Genomic DNA, 7,500 nt, shown 5'->3' on the forward strand with positions numbered 1-7,500 from the left:
AGTGATTTAAAAACCCCCTTCAGCACAGGGCCAAAAACTTAAAAAAATTTTGATTTTTAGCATTTCTCAGATTTTTTTCATTTTTTCTGGATACAAAAATGCCCAAATATTGTTTAAATGCTTTGTTCATTATTTTCGGCACACTTTTCTTAGGGCCTTCATTAGTTAATTAGCTAATTTTATTAGTTAAATAAATGCCAATGAAAAAATATTCTAAAAATTATTTTCTTAGGGAAAATTTTAAACTTAAAAACTTTTTTAAAACCAAAGTTTCGCTGGTTTTTAAAGCAACATGAAATAAGATTGCATTGCCCGTTTGTGGGAAATTTTCTTTCCTTGCGTGGGTTTTTGGGGGCAGGGTCCAGCGCGGATGAATCTAATGTTTTGAGGGTTTTGTGTGGCAGTCAAGTCACCGACCGGGATCCGGCTAAAACAAGGGATTTTGAACAGGCGGTTATTATTTCCAAATATTGTTTTGGCTAAATTTTTTAAACAAAAAAAAAAATTACAGCTGCAGCTTTAAAATAATGAGATCTTATGTAAAGGGATACCTACTGGTCTTTATAATTCGTTGCCCCTTTAATCGTGTAAAATCTATTACTTTATACATTTTTGTTTATTGCTTTATTGTATTGCAAATGTTCAGTTATTTTCGTTATAAGAAAAAAGTTATTAAACTGATATACTGTATTATGACAACACACTTTTTTGCAACTCCAATTTTGTGGATTTCAAATACCGTATTACCATGGATAAAGCATTAGCAATTAATTGACGAGCGACATGAGGGTGAGTAATATTATCATTGTTGTCGTGAACTACCCCTTTATGCAAGATTGTCAAAAAAAAATTCTGCACCCACAAACGTGGCAACTTGCCTTGTATACCACTGTAGCCATGAATTGGTGGGTAAGGTGCGGATTGGACAAGAACTCCCCAAATGACTTTGTTCATGACGTCCTTGCAGTGGGGAAAAAGTCCTCCAGGAACTGAGGAAGGTATGCGGGCTACCACACGCGCCTCAACTTGGAAAGCCTTTGCGAATCCTGCGGCAAGATTGTTCCCCCCGATGAGAATAAGTGGAATACAAAAAAACATGCGTGTTTCAGTTAGGGTAAGTTTCTTCAAAAAGACTCATTACCTACCTGTCAAACGGAACAGATACGCGCTGCCATTAGCAACAATAACCGATTTCGCTGTCAGGAGCGTGTGTGATCTGCATCCAGCAGGGCGCCCAGGACTTCCCTTCTCCTTTCCTGTTGGGTAAAATTAAGGCCACCAGATTGAGAGGAACAGCTCCATAAATGGATCCACCCAGATAAAACTAGATTTTCTATACAGCCTAGAATTCGAACGTTAATTTGAATTGTTAATCTTCTTATCTAGCATTTTCACTTCGGTTTCACAGGAACAAAATGAAAAAACTTATCACATTTAGACACTTTTTTGCTTAAAGAATTCATAACTGAAGACTGGGCTACTATGTGCTCTGTTTTTAGTAGGGTTGAGCATCTAAGTGAGTCTGTTCGTATGGTGTGGGTGTAGTAGGGTGGGTAGTATTAAAGATAAGCTGAATGTGTCCGCCTTCCTCTCCAGCCACACCTGTGTACATGCAGGTGAGCATGCGACCCAGCGGCAGAGCCATGGCAACGGTGTGGGCTGGGCATTTCACACGTTCAACGCTCAGTCTTCACTAGCGTCTCTCTCTGCGTCCATGCGTGACAGCTGCTCAGACGAAGCAACCGCTCGCAGACCTCGCAGAATGCATTTGTAGATGATGGATTGGTGTGGCTCCTCCTATCAACAGCAGCACAGCTAGCTGGAATGTTGAAAAGGTCCAAGATAAGAGAGGAGGATCAGTGACGTATCAGTGTCCAAGAATTAGAAATTTTTTTTTTTTTTTTTTTTTAATGTAGGCACAATTTCTACATATAGCTAATTTTACAGTGATCACAAAATTTGTCTAAAAAAGTGTTTATTGTAATTAAAAATTAACCGTATTTAACAACATTATTTTTAAGCTTTTTTTGCCTTCTGGGCCTATATGGAGGAATTGGGTCACTACTGCTAATTAACAAATTTGCTGAATTGTTTTTGTGCTGGATGGCTAGTGCACAGTCATGGTAAGTAAAGGGTGACAATAATCCCTGTTTTAAGAAACATATTATTGAATCATTCAAATCATATGATTCTTTTTTAAATGGCGGAATTCAATTAGAAACTAAACAAGTAAAAGTGAATGGGACCGTTGATATCACTGGCTCACGTGGCTTCAAACACAGACTTAATTCAAGGAAATGAAACATTTCCGTTTGCTTATAGAACACTCGACAATGTTTTATAAAATTATTAGCCTATTTACTGTTACGGATATTCAGAAAAGCACATTGCTTGTGCAATGAATATAAAAAACAAAAAACTCAAACAAGGGATATTTCTTTTATTTTTATAAATTGCACTATAGGGCCGTCTATACGTGTGCATTCTGAATGGCCTTTCCTCGCGCATCATGCATTCTTCTGGAACTCTCAAGATGTGTTGTTTTGTTGTTCTTTTTGCAAAAAGTCGGTTGACATCCCTTGTCAGCTCTTCTCCTATCGTCTCTCAAAGTCCATCACAGTCATACATTACAGCCACAATGACATTATGTCAGTGGGAATGTCTTTTAAATTCTAATCAAGCAAAAAATCATACCTTGTGTTGTCTTTTTTTGTCAAAGAATTTCAAAAGTTGAGCATGAACCAATTTGAACGAAAAAAAAAAAGGCCAGGAAACTTTGCTTCAGAGCTTGTTCACCATTATTTAGTTTGTGAGCAATTTTAACAATTCAAACATGCCATGCTAATGTTGACCAAAAACTTCAAGCTTCTTTTTTTTATTTTTTTATTTAGCTTATTTTAATAATACACATCACTCGTAATTTCAAATGTTGAACTACAGAATGCATGAAGATAGTGTTTGGCTTGGCAAAACAAAAAAAAAAAAAAAAAAAAAACACTGGCAGGGAAAGTTTACTATATCAACCATACTATTTTTTTTTTTTTCAAAGTGTGGCCTCTAACACTACTGAATGATCCCGGCATGAACTCAGACCCTACATCCAGGGGGTAGTTCTCCATCATGTAGAAGGCAACCGCACACGACTCACCAACACATGATGCTGGTTTGTGTAAATTCACACATCTGGAGAGACACACATAACAACAGTGTTAGGCATAAACACCACTCATCTATTTCAGTGAGGCTATCTGATGCTAATTCTAGCCCCTGGTCTTTAATGAGGGCACCTCAGAATCCTCAGTAGGACACCATACATACAGCTAAATGAGGAGCTGATGACCATGCAGCTGTGCAGGCGTGTGTTGTGATTGCCAGTGTGAACCTATTATGAGTCTCCCCAGCATGCCACAGAGACGTTGGCATTAGCTTTGCACTGCATGGGGCACTAGCCTCTTAGAGAGAGACGCTAACAGTAGAATCTTTTATCCAATGCAGGACGCAAGCCGTTAACCTCATCATCCCAGTATCTTCTTGCTTATATATAAACATGCAAATATTAAGAGTGAGTTGTATACACTAATGGATTGGGGTGGTAGGAGTAGGGGTTAAAGCTCAAGGCTGGTATTAGGAAGCTTTTTTTGTTGCAATTCAGTCCCGAAACAAAGGACATACCATAAAGTGCGTGTATGTAGTACAGGTTGTAGTGTTACTCACTGTGCTATAGCTTCTAAGGTTAGAGGCAGGCGATATTCACTGATGGTAGGTATAAGCTGGTGTGCCCGTAATCATCCAGTACGTCGCACTCCAGCCGTACGTAACAGAACGCCGTGAAGAGCGCCAATTTTCGACTGGGGCAGATGAGGGTGCTGCGCCAAGGTGACTCTCCAACAGAACGGCACACCGGCTCTGCAATGGCTTTAGGTATCCTGACACAAATACAGTAGTCCAGATTTTAAATAGCTGTAACTGCATTTATTTATATAGCTACTGCATCAGTGCTATATATGCTCACCATGCCAAGCACAGCGGCTGCTTTGCAGATAGCTGGCACGATGGTACTGGTTAAGAATCTCATCTTCTGGTGGAAGGACCTTCTGCAGCTCAGTCCAGATTGGTAGAACTCATATCAAACTGATTCCTCTCAGTAAAGAGATCAGACCACCTGCCCAGCAGCTTGAAGACACACAGACAAAGAAACGGATTTGTGTTAACTGTATAGAAAGAGCAGAGGTAAGTGTACAGAAGAAAATTTGAACATGTACGCTGTTAAATAACAATGTTTCAAACTCTCACAATGTTATTTTATTGTGACTGGGCACCAAATGTTGAATATAACTATTGAATCACTAAACAACATTACAGTATGACTAATACTAGTCTGATTCATGAACATCATTAGCTCCTGTGTTACCCCAGAAACACAAAGAACAACTCACAAAACTCAAGGGTTATCAGTCTGAATCAGTCCCTTGAATAAAATTAATGGAATGTACTTAATGAAACATGTGGATACGATTGAATTGTATATCTGGCTCACTTCAATTAAATGTCTGTTTTTGAAATGAGACAATGAAACTGTTTTGTAAACTTCTGCTTTGTGAAACGCAAGAAGAGTTATTACTGGACTGATTAGGTCTAGACATGTTAGCAAAAATATTTCACTTAAACAGTATTTCTGTAAATTCCAGCTTAATTTAAATAAAAAAATCCTGAATCCTGAATTCAATTGTTTAAAAACATTAAACACACAGTATGCAAGTTTTCACCGCTTGACGTCACTTCAAAATATGTTATCAAAATAGCACTTTTTGTGTAAATTTCAAATTTATTTTTTGCCCATTATTTTATTTTAAATGTTCGTCTTAGGAAAAAGCATAAAGTAAGTGGCACTACCTCTAGATTTCTTTAACAATGTGTAGCCTCATGGGCAGCACGTCAACATATAGCTTGTGGACCTTTGCCGATAAGAGGAATACATTAACTCAGATGTGCTCAAGGTGTGCTATGTGATTACATAACATCAGCATTGTGGCTGCATACTTGATTTTTTTTGTTTTTTTTTTTTTAAAGCAAAGTTTTGCCTGACTGATGATTAGATTCACTGTTTTTGGATCGCTGCATTTAAACTGAGAATGCACAGAATGCACAAAAGGTGTGTGACTAGAGTATAACACTAATAACACATGCAGCGGCAGCCTTCCCTGGGTCATAATGCACGCCTCAGTAAGGTGAGTATTAATTCCGTAGGGGGGCGCTGTTTGGTCTACTTCTAATAAATAAATGCAAAATACTCATCTAATATTTAGACTGTTTCTGATTAAATAAAGCAGAAATGATGCCATTAAAATCATGAGTATGTTCTGATTTAAAGTTCAGAAGCTATAGCTTACATGAAACAAAAAAAAAAAAAACACACAAACATGTCACTGAAATAATTTTTATATATACTGATTTATTCATTCATGTGTAATATGTGTAATTTTTAAACAACTTATGAGCTCTAAAAGATTTTTCATAGATTTTTACAACTCTTGCTTTAGACAATTTACAAATGTTAAATCTTAAAATAAAATGTTAAGGATATCACTGCATCTTTCTGAAAAAAATGCAGCGATTGAATATAGTTTATTTATAGTTATTTTCAAATCTTCACTGTACTGTCATTATAAAATAACTTCATTGTTGTTTATTTAATACTAACAAATAAGTTAAAATTAAAAATAATTTGCTTTATAATTTCTGCACAGGATAGAATTGGTGTTTTTTGTTTTCCAACAAAAGGAAATATATCGCTATGGGCCAAAATGAGTTGAAAAACTATATCGCATATCCGGATATCAGCAAAAAATCCAATATCGTGAGCATCCCTATTGATTATCATCAAAATTTTGAAAGATAATGAGATGTACATTTTTAGCTCTATCGGTCCAGCCCTACTATACAGCATAAAAAGTCTGATGAATGGACTCACCGATCTGACCACCTCACTGAGGGAGCACCACAGGAGTCTTCCTGCTACTGGGGGCTGCCAGGGAGGATCCACTGACTGACTGTAGAGCTCCAGGCAGGAATGGCGAGAGCAGCGGAGTGGATGTCAACCCCAGCACGGTGCTTCCTGAAACGGATGAAGAAGAAAAGACAATGACGGGTGTGAAGTCTGGAGGATGCTGTTCTGCTTGTAACTTTGGCAAGTCTGACCTGGGAGTTGAAATAGGCGGTAATTGGGTGGTTGAGGCATGAGCACTGGATGCATCTGCTTCATCTTCTTCATCCTCACACCCCCATTCTATTCCTGCCCTCAGTGGGGGTCAACGAGTGCTTGTTAGTCCCACAACCAAACTGAGTGAATTGAAACCTACAAAGTGTACAGTATTGATATTTTAAGTAATGATGGATGATGAAGTAATGATGAAGCCAAATAACATATTCGGAAAGGCAAGGATTATGGCTTTAAAATGAAAACAAAATATACAGAATAAGGAAAAAATATTTGGCATAACACTCCTTATGTTTTGTTGGCTAACAGGTAAGCTGTACAAAAAAAAGAACGCAATATTATACATCGAGGCCTCTTAAACTTACTACACAACAGCCAAGATGTGGTGAAATGAAATGTTGTAACTTACAGGTGCATCTCAATAAATTAGAATGTCATGGAAAAGTTCATTTATTTCAGTAATTCAACTCAAATTGTGCAACTTGTGTATTAAATAAATTCAATGCACAAAGTTTACGTCTTTGGTTCTTTTAATTGTGATGATTTTGGCTCAAATTTAACAAAAACCCACCAATTCACTATCTCAACAAATAAGAATAGTTCATAAGACCTTTAATAAAAATATTTTTAAAAGTGATTTGTTGGCCTTAAAGTATGTTCATTTACTGTACATGTACTCAATACTTGGTACGGGCTCCTTTTGCTTTAATTACTGCCTGAATTCGGCGTGGCGTGGCGGTGATCAGTTTGTGGCACTGGCTGAGGTGGTATGGAAGCAGGTTTCTTTGACAGTGGCCTTCAGCTCATCTGCATTTTTTGGTCTCTTGTTTCTCATTTTCCTCTTGACAAATAGCACATAGATTCTCTGTGGGGGTTCAGGTCTGGTGAGTTTGCTGGTCAGGTCAAGCACACCAACACCATGGTCATTTAACCAAGTTTTGGTGCTTTTGGCAGTTTGGGCAGGGTGCAAATCCTACTGGAAAATGAAATCAGCATCTTCAAAAAGCTGGTCAGCAGAAGGAAGCATGAAGTGCTCCAAAATTTCTTGGTAAACGGGTGCAGTGACTTTGGTTTTCAAAAACACAATGGACCAACACCAGCTGATCACATGCAGCCCAAATCATCACAGACTGTGGAAACTTAACACAGGACTTCAAGCAACTTGGCCTATGAGCTTATCCACCCTTCTTCCAGACTCTAGGACCTTGGTTTCCAAATGAAATACAAAACTTGCTCTCATCTGAAAAGAGGACTTTGAACCACTGGGCAACAGTCCAGTTCTT

General features: G+C 37.9%; 1 pseudogene; it reads right to left on the bottom strand.

Moving 5' to 3' along the window:
• Positions 1-950: 950 nt before the first annotated feature.
• LOC122142752 overlaps positions 951-7,500 on the bottom strand; it is a 21,903-nt pseudogene continuing 15,353 nt past the window's right edge.

This window comes from Cyprinus carpio, unplaced genomic scaffold, assembly GCF_018340385.1.
Source record: "Cyprinus carpio isolate SPL01 unplaced genomic scaffold, ASM1834038v1 S000000106, whole genome shotgun sequence".
In the NCBI taxonomy this organism is placed as follows: domain Eukaryota; kingdom Metazoa; phylum Chordata; class Actinopteri; order Cypriniformes; family Cyprinidae; genus Cyprinus; species Cyprinus carpio.